The 15,692-nt window shown below is 48.7% G+C and overlaps 1 long non-coding RNA gene across 1 annotated transcript; it reads right to left on the reverse strand.

Annotated features, from left to right (window-relative positions):
* Positions 1-8,201: 8,201 nt before the first annotated feature.
* Positions 8,202-8,697, reverse strand: LOC134983252 (uncharacterized). Its single transcript, XR_010191616.1, has 3 exons — positions 8,639-8,697; positions 8,422-8,519; positions 8,202-8,296 (listed from the first exon to the last, which is right to left on the reverse strand). It is a non-coding gene; the product is annotated as an uncharacterized LOC134983252 (long non-coding RNA).
* Positions 8,698-15,692: the final 6,995 nt, after the last annotated feature.

The following is a 15,692-nucleotide window of genomic DNA, read 5'->3' on the forward strand; positions in this document are numbered from 1 at the left end:
TGGCTGCATGGGGGAGGGGTGCGTGACCGTTGGCTGCATGGGGGTAGGATGTGTGACTGATGGGTGCACACGTCACAGTTAGGTTGTGGTGGGAGAAGTGTGCACATCAGTGAGGGTAGAACGCTCCACACACACGGGGTTGGGTGTACCTGTGTATCAGTGACGTGCGGGGAGACAGAGCTTTTCCTGTCATACTAACGTATACACCACAGTTTTCACTATATACAGTATATGTAAAATACAAAGAACATATAAATATCATCTTTGAATTATTCTAATCATTTCTATAGTCAAAAGTCTGAAGTAAGAAATCTATGGTAGGTGAGGCAGTGCCCCCCCCCTCCACCTACCTTACCCACACTCACCAAATTTATACCCCTCCTCCTGTGTATAATGCCCAGATGTGTATAAACTGCTGCACTTGTGTATAATGTCCACATGTATATACTAATACTCCTGTGTATAATGCCCACATGTGTATACCGCTGCACTTGTGTATAATGTCCACATGTATATACTAATACTCCTGTGTATAATGCCCACATGTGTATACCGCTGCACCTGTGTATAATGTCCACATTGTATACCGCTGCACCTGTATATAATGGCCACATGTATATACCGCTGCCCCTGTGTATAATGCCCACATGTGTATATACTGCTGCCCCTGTGTATAATGCCCACATGTGTATATACCGCTGCCCCTGTGTGTAATGCCCACATGTGTATATACCGCTGCCCCTGTGTATAATGCCCACATGTGTATATACTGCTGCCCCTGTGTATAATGCCCACATGTGTATATACCGCTGCCCCTGTGTATAATGCCCACATGTGTATATACCGCTGCCCCTGTGTATAATGCCCACATGTGTATATACCGCTGCCCCTGTGTATAATGCCCACATGTGTATATACCGCTGCCCCTGTGTATAATGCCCACATGTGTGTATATACCGCTGCCCCTGTGTATAATGCCCACATGTGTATATACCGCTGCACCTATGTATAATCCTTGGGCTCATATATTGTGTGTAAATCTGGCTCTGGTACTAGCCAGTGCCTCTTGAGAAAATGTACCTCACCGCACGTCCCTGGTGTGCATGTCTAGTAGGTACATTGAGTAGAAAGGAGGTAACCATAATGCAGAGGTAAGTGTGCCCATTACAGGACAGGTGCACTGTATGTTTAGGTTGGGATGAGCGTGTCTATTGGTACGATAGTAATAATACAGGGACATGACTGGGGAGGTGAGGGCATCTGGAAGCGTCACAGTGACATCACGTATCTATAGTAATAATACAGGGACATAACTGGGGAGGTGAGGGGATCGGGGAGCGTCACAGTGACATTACTTATATCCATTGTAATCATACAGGGACATAACTGGGTGAGGTGAGGGGATCTGGGAGTATTTACAGTGATGTCTCCCCCATTTTGCAAGGTTACACAGTAGTGAAGAAGACATCCGGTGAGTGTGAGACACTGAGCAGCCATCCCCGTGTGTGAGAAAGAAGAAGGACCCAGAGCCTCATCCCGGTGCCTCCACCTCACTCACTGACACATGAGACACATTGACCAGAAGATCCTGGAACTCACCAACAAGATCATTCAGCTGCTGACTGGAGAGGTGACTCATGGGAATGGGACATTATACAGTAACCACAAGGGGGACGTGTCTGGGCGATGACTGGAGAGGTGACTGCTGGGAATGGGACATTATACAGTAACACTGAGGGATGTGTCTGGGCGATGACTGGAGAGGTGACTGCTGGGAATGGGACATTATACAGTAACACTGGGGGATGTGTCTGGGTGATGACTGGAGAGGTGACTGCTTGGAATGGGACATTATACAGTAACACCAGAGAACATGTCTGGGTGATGACTGGAGAGGTGACTGCTGGGAATGGGACATTATACAGTAACACCAGGGGATGTGTCTGGGTGATGACTGGAGAGGTGACTGCTGGGAATGGGGCGTTATACAGTAACACCAGGGGATGTGTCTGGGTGATGACTGGAGAGGTGACTGCTGGGAATGGGATATTATACAGTAACACCAGGGGATGTGTCTGGGTGATGACTGGAGAGGTGACAGCTGGGAATGGGGCATTATACAGTAACACCAGGGGACGTGTCTGGGTGATGACTGGAGAGGTGACTGCTGGGAATGGGACATTATACAGTAACACCAGGGGATGTGTCTGGGTGATGACTGGAGAGGTGACTGCTGTGAATGGGGCATTATACAGTAACACCAGGGGATGTGTCTGGGTGATGACTGTATCACTGTGTGTGTCAGGTTCCTATAAGGAGTCAGGAGGTCACTGTCTATGTCTCCATGCAGGAGGGGGAGTATATAGAGGAACACAGGGGTCTGTACAAGGACGTGATGATGGAGAATCACCGGCCCCTCACATCACTGGGTTAGAGGAGACTGTCATGTATTGTACAGGGGAGAGCAGGTATGGGGCCCCCTATATACACACATCATCTGATAATCACATATATAGACTGTACTCAGTCACTATGTGTCTCCTACAGATGGGTCCAGTAACAGAGATACCCCAGAGAGATGTCCCCGTTCTCTGTATTCCCAGGATTGTACAGAGGGGAATCACAGGATCCCACAGGAGGATCAGGTAGGTGGAATCAGTGACTGTCACTATATGATCTGAAGAGGAGCTGTGTGTCTTATACACTGATATTATACTGTTTCACCTCAGTTTAATCTGACTGTATGCAAATGTCATTATAGTGTTTTGTTTGTTTTTTAGGCACAACGTCTGTCTGATATAAAGACAGAAGATACACAGGGAGAAGAAGAGACGTATGTGACTGATATAAAGGCAGAAGATTTAGAGGGAGGAGAAGAGATATATGTGACTGATATAAAGGCAGAAGATATAGAGGGAGAAGAAGAGACGTATGTGACTGATATAAAGGCAGAAGATATAGAGGGAGAAGAAGAGATGTATGTGACTGATATAAAGGCAGAAGATATAGAGGGAGAAGAAGAGACGTATGTAACTGATATAAAGGCAGAAGATATAGAGGGAGAAGAAGAGACGTATTTCTATTTGTAATATTACCATAAGTAGCTAGTTGTCACTCTTATATAGTGGAAGAATGCCCCCTCTTGAGGGCCCCCAAGCTTCTTATGGTAATATTACAAATAGAGAGCCATCTGAGGACTGATGAGATGGTTTTTGTTCTCTTGCCCTTCTTCTTTTTTTCTAAATGCTGCTAACAACCGTGTGGAGTTTACATGTACTCTCTGTTTTTATTGTTAGTCCATATATGTCATATGTTTTGTATTTGCTGATTTTGTTTGTAAATGTATGTCACAATGATGCTGGGTATTAGATGGGGAGAGGGAGTCAGCAGTGAATGGTTGCATGCTTGTTATCAAGGGCATGACGCTAGTATTTATGATAGCTATAGGATTCACATGGGGTTTGTCCCATCTTTGTAAGGTGGGGATGTTTTTAAGTAACGTGGGTACACAGTTTTTAACATATTAGTGAGTACAGTCACTTTGTAAAATCATTTTATACCACTATTATCAGTTTTTAACCAGATTTATTATCACACGGTAGATCACATTAGGTCTCCTCGGAGTGAGGCCAGATGATTATCACTGACGTCCTCCGTATTGAGGAGTCTTTTTAGGAGTTTGTTTAGGAGTCTCAGTAGTTATGAGGCAGACAGCAGCAGTTTTTATATGTCACCACTTTGCTTTTACGCAGCACAGCGCACCTTTGAGCATGCACAGCATGACGCCGCACGGACCGGCTTCCTCTCAACCAGATTCTTCTATTGTTTTGTTTACAGGGTTGCCGCAGCAACGTGGGCGGGACCGGTGACATCACTTCCGGCGGAAGCAACCCGCTCGTGGAGACGGACGCCGGGCCCTGGACACGGGGGCGGCGGCAACCTGGGGGGGACGTCTTGGAGGGGTGAGTGCACTTATAAATGTTGGTTTTGTGTCACTGTTTGATATCCTGAAGAAGGGGCTACGGGCCCCGAAACGTTGATGATGTTGTAACTTGCAGTGCTTTCACTAAAACGTGTTTTTCTACTGGAAGTCTCTGAGTGCCTCCTTACTCATTGGGTGTATATATATATATATATATATATATATATATATATATATATATATACATATATATATATATATACATATATATATATATATACATATATATATATACATACAGGTTGAGTCTCCCTTATCCAAAATGCTTGGGACCAGAGATATTTTAGATATGGGATTTTTCCGTATATTGGAATAATTGCATACCATAATGAGATATCATGGTGATGGGACCTAAATCTAAGCACAGAATGCATTTATGTTACATATACACCTTATATACACAGCCTGAAGGTCATTTTAGCCAATATTTTTTATAACTTTGTACATTAAACAAAATGTGTGTACATTCACACACATCATATATGTTTCATATACACCTTATACACACAGCCTAAAGGTCATTTAATACAATATTTTTAATAACTTTGTGTATTAAACAAAGTTTGTGTACATTGAGACATCAAAAAACAAAAGGTATCACTAACTCACTCTCAGTCAAAAAAGTCCATATTTCGGAATATTCCGTACTTCGGAATATATGGATATGGGATACTCAACCTGTATGTGTGTATATATATCTGTGTGTATATATGTGTGTGTGTGTGTGTGTGTGTGTGTGTGTGTGTGTGTGTGTGTATATATATATATATATATATATTCTACACCCCATTGTCCAATCATTGTGGAGCCCAGTGTACCCCGCAGCAGGCAGGCAGAGAGAAAGAAAGATACACACACACACACACATTTATATATAATCACTAATAAACTTCTGCTTGTTACTTTTAATAACATTATAGTGTTGTATGTAATAATAGGATTTTAATACCTACCGGTAAATCCTTTTCTTTTAGTCCGTAGAAGATGCTGGGGATGCTTCAAGAACCATGGGGTATAGACGGGATCCGCAGGAGACATGGGCACTTTAAGACTTTAAAAAGGGGTGTGCACTGGCTCCTCCCTCTATGCCCCTCCTCCAGACTCCAGTTACAGGAACTGTGCCCAGGGAGACGGACATTCCGAGGAAAAGGATTTATTTAATTTTATAAACTAAGGTGAGATACATACCAGCTCACACCTCAAAACACACCGTACAACATGGCATTCAACAATGCATGCATGCAACGGCATGACCAACCTCAGCCACAGACTGACTGTACTTAATGCAACATGAGAGTAACTACAACCAATAACTGCAGATACAGCCCGCACTGCGACACGTGCCCAGCATCCTCTACGGACTAAGAGAAAAGGATTTACCGGTAGGTATTAAAATCCTATTTTCTCATACGTCCTAGAGGATGCTGGGGATGCTTCAAGAACCATGGGGTTTATACCAAAGCTCTAGAACGGGCGGGAGAGTGCGGATGACTCTGCAGCACCGATTGACCAAACAAGAGGTCCTCCTCGGCCAGGGTATCAAACTTGTAAAACCTTGCAAAGGTGTTTGAACACAACCAAGTAGCTGCTCGGCAAAGCTGTAATGCCGAGACCCCTAGGGCAGCTGCCCAGGAAAAGCCCACCTTTCTGGTAGAATGGGCTTTCACGGATTTCGGTAACAGCAACCCTGCCATAGAATGAGCCTCCTGAATCGTATTACATATCCAGCGTGCAATAGTCTGCTTAGAAGCAGGAGCCCCAATCTTGTTGTGAGCACAGGACAAACAGAGCCTCTGTTTTCTAATCTGCACCGTTCTGGCGACATAGATTTTCAAAGCTCTGACCACATTGAGACTGCGATTCCGCCAAGGCATCAGTAGCCACTGGCACCACAATAGGCTGGTTTACGTGAAATGAGGAAACCACTTTTGGTAGAAATTGCTGATGAGTTCTCAACTCCGCTCTATCAACATGGAAGATTAAATAGGGTCTTTTGTGAGACAAAGCCGCCAATTCAGAAACTCACCTTTATGACGCCAAGGCCAACAACATGACTACTTTCCAAGTAAGGAATTTTACCTCAACCTTACGTAAAGGTTCAAACCAAGGAGATTGCAGGAACTGAAACACCACATTAAGATCCCATGGTTCCACTGGGGGCCCAAATGGAGGTTGGATGTGCAGCACGAAGGTCTGAACTTCTGGAAGGGAAGCCAATTCTTTCTGAAAGAAAATTGATAAGGCTGAAATTTGTTCCGCTCTGGCGGTTTACGTACGCCACTGCTGTTATGTTCTCTGATTGAATCAAGACGGGCAGACCGCGAAGAAGATGTTCCGCTTGCAGAATGCCGTTGTAAATGGCCCTTAATTCCAGAATGTTTATGTGCAGACAAGCTTCCTGGCTTGACCATTTTCCCTGAAAGTTTCACCCCTGTGTGACTGCTCCCCAGCCTCGGAGACTTGCATCTGTGGTTACCAGGATCCAATCCTGAATCCCGAACCTGCGTCCCTCCAGAAGGTGAGAACTGTGCAGCCACCACAGAAAGAAGATCCTGGTCCTGGAAGATAGGAGTATTTTCCGGTGCATGTCCAGGTGAGACCCGGACCACTTGTCCAGCAGGTCCCACTGAAGCACCCCTGGCATGGAACCTGCCATACAGAATGGCCTCGTAGGCCACCACCATCTTCCCCAGCAATCGAGTGCATTGAGGAACTGACACTTTTGCCGTTTTCAGAATCTGTTTTACCATGTTCTGTATTTCCAGAGCCTTTTCCACCGGAAGAAAAACTCTCCGTAATTCTGTATTCAGAATCATACCCAGGAACGACAGGCGTGTCGTCGGATCCAACTGCCGTCTTCTGCCATCACTAAAGTCTTCTGATCTTCCTCACCCGACTTCTGTCTTCTGGCTCTGTGAGGGGGGTGACGGTGCGGCTCCGGGAACAAGCAGCTAGGCGCACCAAGTGATCTGAACCTCTGGAGCTAATGGTGTCCAGTAGCCTAAGAAGCAGAGCCCTTGAACGAACAGAAGTAGGTCCTGCTTCTCCCCCCTCACTCCCACGATGCAGAGAGCCTGTAGCCAGCAGGTCTCCCTGAAAATTATAAACCTAAATAAAGTCCTCCTCTGACAAACTCTGGAGAGCTCCTCAGTGTGCGTCAAGTCTCGCTGGGCACAGAATCTAACTGGAGTATGGAGGAGGGGCATAGAGGGAGGAGCCAGTTCACACCCCTTAAAAAGGTCTTAAAGTGCCCATGTCTCCTGCGGATCCCGTCTATACCCCATGGTTCTCGAAGCGTCCACAGCATTCTCTAGGACGTATGAGAAAACTCTCTACATGTGATATTTGTCATGAATAGTCTTGTGTTAGAAACACCCAACTGAGAACAGGGCTGATGGCAGAGGAGGGTGTAGGATAAGAGATTACTGTAGTGACTGAGCAATGAGAATATGTTACTTCTGTAATAAGTGTTTATTACTCACCTGTGCTGATATCTGTAGGGATCTCCTCCTCCTTACACTGCTGATCACCCCTCACATACGTCTGTTCTTCTCCCTCTATATCTTCTGCCTTTATATCAGTCACATACGTCTCTTCTTCTCCCTCTATATCTTCTGCCTTTATATCAGTCACATACGTCTCTTCTTCTCCCTCTATATCTTCTGCCTTTATATCAGTCACATACGTCTCTACTTCTCCCTCTATATCTTCTGCCTTCATATCAGTCACATGCGTCTCTTCTTCTCCCTCTGTATCTTCTGTCTTTATATCAGTCACATACGTCTCTTTTTCTCCCTCTATATCTTCTGCCTTTATATCAGTCACATACGTCTCTTCTTCTCCCTCTATATCTTCTGCCTTTATATCAATCACATACGTCTCTTCTTCTCCCTCCATATCTTCTGCCTTTATATCAGTCACATACGTCTCTTTTTCTCCCTCTATATCTTCTGCCTTTATATCAGTCACATACGTCTCTTTTTCTCCCTCTATATCTCCTGCCTTTATATCAGTCACATACGTCTCTTCTTCTCCCTCCATATCTTCTGCCTTTATATCAGTCACATACGTCTCTTCTTCTCCCTCTATATCTTCTGCCTTTATATCAGTCACATACGTCTCTTCTTCTCCCTCTATATCTTCTGCCTTTATATCAGTCACATACGTCTCTTCTTCTCCCTCTATATCTTCTGCCTTTATATCAGTCACATACGTCTCTTCTTCTCCCTCTATATCTTCTGCCTTTATATCAGTCACATACGTCTCTTCTTCTCCCTGTGTATCTTCTGTCTTTATATCAGACAGACGTTGTGCCTAAAAAACAAACAAAACACTATAATGACAGTCAGATTAAACTGAGGTGAAACAGTATAATATCAGTGTATCAGACACACAGCTTCTCTACAGATCACATAGTGACAGTCACTGATTCCACCTACCTGATCTTCCTGTGGGATACTGTGATTCTTCTCTGTACAATCCTGGGAATACAGAGGACGGGGACATCTCTCTGGGGTATCTCTGTTACTGGACCCATCTGTAGGAGACACACAGTGACTGAGTACAGTGTATATATGTGATTAATCAGGTGATGTGTGTATATAGGGGCCCCCATACCTGCTCTCCCCTGTACAATACATGACAGTCTCCTCTTACCCAGTGATGTGAGGTGCCAGTGATTCTCCATCATCACGTCCTTGTACAGACCCCTGTGCTCCTCTATATACTCCTCCTCCTGCATGGAGACATAGACAGTGACATCCTGACACCTTATAGGAACCTGACACACAGTGATACAGACATCACCCAGACACATCCCCTGGTGTTACTGTATAATGCCCCATTCCCAGCAGTCACCTCTCCAGTCATCACCCAGACACATCCCCTGGATAATGCCCCATTCCCAGCTATCACCTCTCCAGTCATCACCCAGACACATCCCCTGGTGTTACTGTATAATGTCCCATTCCCAGCAGTCACCTCTCCAGTCATCACCCAGATATCCCCTGGTGTTACTGTATAACGCCCCATTCCCAGCAGTCACCTCTCCAGTCATCACCCAGACACATCCCCCAGTGTTACTGTATAATGTCCCATTCCCAGCAGTCACCTCTCCAGTCATCGCCCAGACACGTCCCCCTTGTGGTTACTGTATAATGTCCCATTCCCATGAGTCACCTCTCCAGTCAGCAGCTGAATGATCTTGTTGGTGAGTTCCAGGATCTTCTGGTCAATGTGTCTCATGTGTCAGTGAGTGAGGTGGAGGCACCGGGATGAGGCTCTGGGTCCTTCTTCTTTCTCACACATGGGGATGGCTGCTCGGTGTCTCACACTCACCGGATGTCTTCTTCACTACTGTGTAACCTTGCAAAATGGGGGAGACATCACTGTAAATACTCCCAGATCCCCTCACCTACCCCAGTTATGTCCCTGTATGATTACAATGGATATAAGTAATGTCACTGTGACGCTCCCAGATCCCCTCACCTCCCCAGTTATGTCCCTGTATTATTACTATAGATACGTGATGTCACTGTGACGCTTCCAGATGCCCTCACCTCCCCAGTCATGTCCCTGTATTATTACTATCGTACCAATAGACACGCTCATCCCAACCCAAACATACAGTGATCCTGTCCTGTAATGGGCACACTTACCTCTGCATTATGGTTACCTCCTTTCTACTCAATGTACCTACTAGACATGCACACCAGGGACGTGCGGTGAGGTACATTTCTCAAGAGGCACTGGCTAGTACCAGAGCCAGATTTACACACAATATATGAGCCCAAGGATTATACACAGGGGCAGCGGTATATACACACGTGGCCATTATACACAGGGGCAGCGGTATATACACACGTGGCCATTATACACAGGGGCAGCGGTATATACACACGTGGCCATTATACACAGGGGCAGCGGTATATACACACGTGGCCATTATACACAGGGGCAGCGGTATATACACACACGTGGCCATTATACACAGGGGCAGCGGTATATACACACGTGGCAGCGGTATATACACACGTGGCAGCGGTATATACACACACGTGGCAGCGGTATATACACACGTGGCAGCGGTATATACACACGTGGCAGCGGTATATACACACGTGGCCATTATACACAGGGGAAGCGGTATATACACACGTGGCCATTATACACAGGGGCAGCGGTATATACACACGTGGCCATTATACACAGGGGCAGCGGTATATACACACGTGGCCATTATACACAGGGGCAGCGGTATATACACACGTGGCCATTATACACAGGGGCAGCGGTATATACACACGTGGCCATTATACACAGGGGCAGCGGTATATACACACGTGGCCATTATACACAGGGGCAGCGGTATATACACACGTGGCCATTATACACAGGGGCAGCGGTATATACACACGTGGCCATTATACACAGGGGCAGCGGTATATACACACGTGGCCATTATACACAGGGGCAGCGGTATATACACACGTGGCCATTATACACAGGGGCAGCGGTATATACACACGTGGCCATTATACACAGGGGCAGCGGTATATACACACGTGGCCATTATACACAGGGGCAGCGGTATATACACACGTGGCCATTATACACAGGGGCAGCGGTATATACACACGTGGCCATTATACACAGGGGCAGCGGTATATACACACGTGGCCATTATACACAGGGGCAGCGGTATATACACACGTGGCCATTATACACAGGGGCAGCGGTATACACACACGTGGCCATTATACACAGGGGCAGCGGTATACACACACGTGGCCATTATACACAGGGGCAGCGGTATACACACACGTGGGCATTATACACAGGGGCAGCGGTATACACACACGTGGGCATTATACACAGGGGCAGCGGTATACACATGTGGACATTATACACAGGTGCAGCGGTATACACTTGTGGACATTATACACAGGTGCAGCGGTATACACGTGTGGGCATTATACACAGGTGCAGCAGTATATACATGTGGACATTATACACAGGTGCAGCGGTATACACATGTGGGCATTATACACAGGAGTATTAGTATATACATGTGGACATTATACACAGGTGCAGCAGTTTATACACATCTGGGCATTATACACAGGAGGAGGGGTATAAATTTGGTGAGTGTGGTTAAGGTAGGTGGAGGGGGGGGGGGGGAGGGGCACTGCCTCACCTACCATAGATTTTTTACTTCAGACTTTTGACTATAGAAATTATTAGAATAATTCAAAGATGATATTTATATGTTCTTTGTATTTTACATATACTGTATATAGTGAAAACTGTGGTGTATACGTTAGTATGACAGGAAAAGCTCTGTCTCCCCGCACGTCACTGATACACAGGTACACCCAACCCCGTGTGTGTGGAGCGTTCTACCCTCACTGATGTGCACATTTCTCCCACCACAACCTAACTGTGACGTGTGCACCCATCAGTCACACATCCTACCCCCATGCAGCCACCGGTCACGCACCCCTCCCCCATGCAGCCACCGGTCACACACCCCTCTAACATGCAGCCACCGGTCACACACCCCTCTCCCATGCAGCCACCGGTCACACACCCCTCTCCCATGCAGCCAGCGGTCACACACCCCTCCCCAGTCGGGAGCCATGCAGGGGGTGGTAGGAGAGTAAGCGGATGTCAGGTTATGGACAGGCGGTGGTAGGAGAAGCAGGTGACAGGCAGAGGTTTGTAGAAAAGGCAGGGGGTAACGGCCAGGTGGGGGTCGGTAGGTGATGAAGAGGAGGTGGCCGGAGAGGAAGATGTGTCAGGGTACAGCCAGGGAGTGGCAGGAGAGGCAGGTGATGGGTAGGGGGCAGCAGGTGAGGCGGGAGGTGGCAGGGTGCAAGCAGGAGAGCCAGGTGACGGGCAGTGGGATGGTAGGAAATGCAGGTGGTGCCAGGTGGCGGAAGATGATGGGCAGGGGGTGGTAGGAGAGGCAGGGGGCAGTAGGTAACAGGTGATTGGCAGGGTACAGGGAGAGGGCGGCAGGAAACAGGGTGGGGGCGGCTGTGTACAGGACTGGGTGGTAGGGTAGAGACTGGGGGCGGCAGGTGGTGGCAAGAGAGGTGGGTGACAGACAGGGTACAGGCAGCGGGTGGAAGGGTACAGGCAGGGGGTATTAGGAGAAAGTCAGGGGAAGGAGAGGGGGTATTAGGAGAGGATGGGGCAGGAGAGGGGGTATTAGGAGAGGATGGGGGCAGGTGAGGGGGTATTAGGAGAGGTTGGGGCAGGTCAGGGGTTATTAGGAGAGGTGGGGGCAGGAGAGGATGGGGCTGGAGAGAGGGTATTCGGAGAGGTTGGAGGCAGGAGAGGGGGTATTAGGAGAGGTTGGGGCAGGAGAGGGGGTATTGGGAGAGGATGGGACAGGAGAGGGGGTATTAGGAGAGGATGGGGGCAGGAGAGGGGGTATTAGGAGAGGATGGGGGCAGGAGAGGGGGTATTAGGAGAGGATGGGGGCAGGAGAGGGGGTATTAGGAGAGGATGGGGGCAGGAGAGGGGGTATTAGGAGAGGATGGGGGCAGGAGAGGGGGTATTAGGAGAGGATGGGGGCAGGAGAGGGGGTATTAGGAGAGGATGGGGGCAGGAGAGGGGGCATTAGGAGAGGATGGGGGCAGGAGAGGGGGTATTAGGAGAGGATGGGGGCAGGAGAGGGGGTATTAGGAGAGGATGGGGGCAGGAGAGGGGGTATTAGGAGAGGTGGGGGCAGGAGAGGGGGTATTAGGAGAGGATGGGGGCAGGAGAGGGGGTATTAGGAGAGGTGGGAGCAGGAGAGGGGGTATTAGGAGAGGATGGGGCAGGAGAGGGGGTATTAGGAGAGGTGGGGGCAGGAGAGGGGTATTAGGAGAGGATGGTGCAGGTGAGGGGGTATTAGGAGAGGTGGGGGCAGGAGAGGGGCATTAGGAGAGGTTGGGGGCAGGAGAGGGGGTATTAGGAGAGGATGGGGGCAGGAGAGGGGTATTAGGAGAGGATGGGGCAGGAGAGGGGGTATTAGGAGAGGTGGGGTCAGGAGAGGGGATATTAGGAGAGGTTGGGGGCAGGAGAGGGGGTATTAGGAGAGGATGGGGCAGGAGAGGGGGTATTAGGAGAGGATGGGGCAGGAGAGGGGGGTATTAGGAGAGGATGGGGGCAGGGCCGGTTCTTGCCCTTGCGGCGCCCAGGGCAAAAGTTAGGGGCGTGACTTAATATGGGGGTGTGGTCAGTCACGCCCCCCATTTGTAGCGCCGCTGAAAGGAAAAAGAAAAAAGTATACTTACTGTACCCCGCTCCTGTTTCCAGACCCTGCAGACCGGCGCCGCTCTTCTCCTCTGATCTATGGGAGAGACGTCAGTCATGACGTCTCTCCCATAGCACAGCATAAGCGCTAGAGGTCAATTATGACCCCTAGCGTCTATGCCACAATGCTGTGCGGTGCGCGATGACGTCATCGCGCACCGCACACTAAAGGTCCTCTCCATGAAGGGAAACTAGACGCTTAGCGTCTGATTCCCTTCAGAGCGGGGGAGGACCAGCGCCACGAAGGGAAACCAGACGCATAGCGTCTGGTTCCCTTCTCACAGCGGGAGGGGGGGCACAGCGGGGGGACACTGCTGGGGCGCACACTGACAGTGGAGGATCTTGCCATGGTGCGGCGCCCTCCGGATGGTGCCGGCGCCCTCCGGAAGGCGGCGCCCCGGGCAAAAGTCCTGCTTGCCCGTGGCAAGATCCGCCACTGGGTGGGGGCAGGAGAGGGGGTAGTAGGAGAGGATGGGGGCAGGAGAGGGGGTATTAGGAGAGGTGGGGGCAGGAGAGGGGGTATTAGAAGAGGTGGGGGCAGGAGAGGGGGTATTAGGAGAGGATGGGGGCAGGAGAGGGGGTATTAGGAGAGGATGGGGGCAGGAGAGGGGGTATTAGGAGAGGATGGGAGCAGGAGAGGATGGGAGCAGGAGAGGGGGTATTAGGAGAGGTTGGGGCAGGATAGGGGGTATTAGGAGAGGTGGGGCAGGATAGGGGGTATTAGGAGAGGATGGGGGAAGGAGAGGGGGTATTAGGAGAGGTGGGGGCAGGGGAGGGGGTATTAGGAGAGGATGGGGGCAGGAGAGGGGTATTAGGAGAGGATGGGGGCAGGAGAGGGGGTATTAGGAGAGGATGGGGCAGGAGACAGGTGGGATGAGAGGACATTACCTGGAGGATGAGGCAGCAGGAGAGATCACACCGTGGACGGAGAAATGTGTACCGGAAGTGAGCGGGGCGGTATTTCTGAGTCATCGTCAACATAGCGCATGGGATTATGGGTAGTGACTACCACGGTAACTCAGCAACCAGGAGCTGCCCCGCCTACTCGCTGCCCATAGGCCGCAGCCTCCAGTCACAATCACTCTCAGCCACGCCCTCTCTCCCTCTCATAGGCCGCAATGCTCCGTCACTCATTTACCTCCAGCCCCGCCCTCTCACTGCCTCTAGGACTCAGCTTCTCGTCACTCACCAACTCTTCCTGCCCCGCCCACTTTCCCGCCCATTGGCCGCCGTATCCTATCACTCTCCTACCCATAGGCTACGGTCACGCCCACTTTCCCGCCCATTGGCCGTCGTATCCATAGTTGCCAATTCAGCTTATAACAAGCGGAATTGGGCTTGTTTTTTCTTCTGGTTGCTTATTTTTTTGGGTGGTTGCTTGTTGCTTGTTTTTGGGCTTATAATTTTTTTTGCTGCTTGTTTTTGGGCTTCTTTTGTTTTTAGGTATCACTGACCCCGACTTTCAGAGATAATTAGTCATTCATCCATATAACACAGATCCTCACACAGACATACTGTAGGTGAGACGTTGTGGATGAATAGAGTCTTAAAGAAATGATGATGAGTCATTCATTATGTCTATTGTTGCCGACTGCCGGTTGTGTGTATTCAGTAGGGCTAATTTGTTTTTAACAATGACAACAACAAAGACACTGACCAGACACACAACAGTGAAGCAATTCAGGATCACTTTATGTGGTTTTATGTCAGATATGGTTTAAGACGCTTGGGTATTTGTTGTAAGGATTTTAAACCAACTACCAATATGCTTCAGCGCTTCAACTCAGGAATATATAACATGGAAGCTTCTATAGACGATGGAGACAGCTCAGATGAATTTGCTTATATCCATTTTACATAAAACCTTTGAAATTCAGTGTGCTATGTACTTTACCTCACAGTATGCCATCTGCAATGCACTTTACTTCACACAGTGTGCCATGCACTTTACCTCACACAGTGGGGGTCATTCCGAGTTGTTCGCTCGCTAGCTGCTTTTAGCAGCACTGCACACGCTAGGCCGCCGCCCTCTGGGAGTGTATCTTCGCTTAGCAGAATTGCGAATGAAAGATTAGCAGAATTGCGAATAAATAATTCTTAGCAGTTTCTGAGTAGCTCCACACTTACTCCTACACTGCGATCAGCTCAGCCCGTTTCATTCCTGGTTTGACGTCACAAACACGCCCTGCGTTCGGCCAGCCACTCCCCCATTTCTCCAGACACTCCCGCGTTTTATCCTGGCACGCCTGTGTTTTTCCGCACACTCCCAGAAAACGGTCAGTTTCCGCCCAGAAACACCCACTTCCTTTCAATCACACTCCGATCACTTCAACGATGAAAATTCTTCGTTCGGACGTGAGTAAATCTACTAAGTTTTGTGCTAAATTACTTAGCGCATGCGCACTGC

The sequence above is a fragment of the Pseudophryne corroboree genome (assembly GCF_028390025.1).
Source record: "Pseudophryne corroboree isolate aPseCor3 chromosome 3 unlocalized genomic scaffold, aPseCor3.hap2 SUPER_3_unloc_102, whole genome shotgun sequence".
In the NCBI taxonomy this organism is placed as follows: domain Eukaryota; kingdom Metazoa; phylum Chordata; class Amphibia; order Anura; family Myobatrachidae; genus Pseudophryne; species Pseudophryne corroboree.